The sequence below is a fragment of the Gossypium hirsutum genome, chromosome A07 (genome assembly GCF_007990345.1).
Source record: "Gossypium hirsutum isolate 1008001.06 chromosome A07, Gossypium_hirsutum_v2.1, whole genome shotgun sequence".
NCBI lineage: Eukaryota > Viridiplantae > Streptophyta > Magnoliopsida > Malvales > Malvaceae > Gossypium > Gossypium hirsutum.
Genome location: NC_053430.1, coordinates 86,942,833 through 86,943,445, shown reverse-complemented (window position 1 = coordinate 86,943,445; position 613 = coordinate 86,942,833).

The following is a 613-nucleotide window of genomic DNA, read 5'->3' as shown; positions in this document are numbered from 1 at the left end:
CAAAGCAGAAGGCAAGGGAGATGTACTGATTGACACTCCTACAGGTACCAAACTAGTTACTAATGTTCTGTTTGTGCTTGAAATTGATAGAAATCTGCTTAGTATAGCTCAACTACTTGGAAAAGGTTACTTAGTAGTGTTTAAAGACAATGAGTGCCTAATTAGTGATCCAAGTGGATCCAAACTCATGTCAGTAACCATGACTGACAGAAGTTTTGTTGTGGATTGGAACAAAATTTTAGAGAGTGCCTACACAACTGTCTTAGATGAGTCTAGGTTGTGGCACAAGAGATCAGGCCATGCCAACTACAAGTCACTGGCTTAGCTGACCAAAAGGGACTTGATTGAAAACTTCATAAAATTAGTTGAAAAAGAGGATGTTTGTGAAGTGTGTCATATAGGAAAGTAAACTAGACAGCCATTTCCTTTGAACAAGGCCTGGAGAGCTTCAGAAAAGCAACAGTTAGTCCACCTTGATGTGTGTGGCCCTATGAAGACACAGTCTTTGAATGGAAGCAGGTATTTCATCCTCTTCATTGATGATTATTCAAGGTTTTACTGGGTTTACTTTTTAAAACACAAGTCAGAAGTGGCCTCAGTATTTTGGAAATTT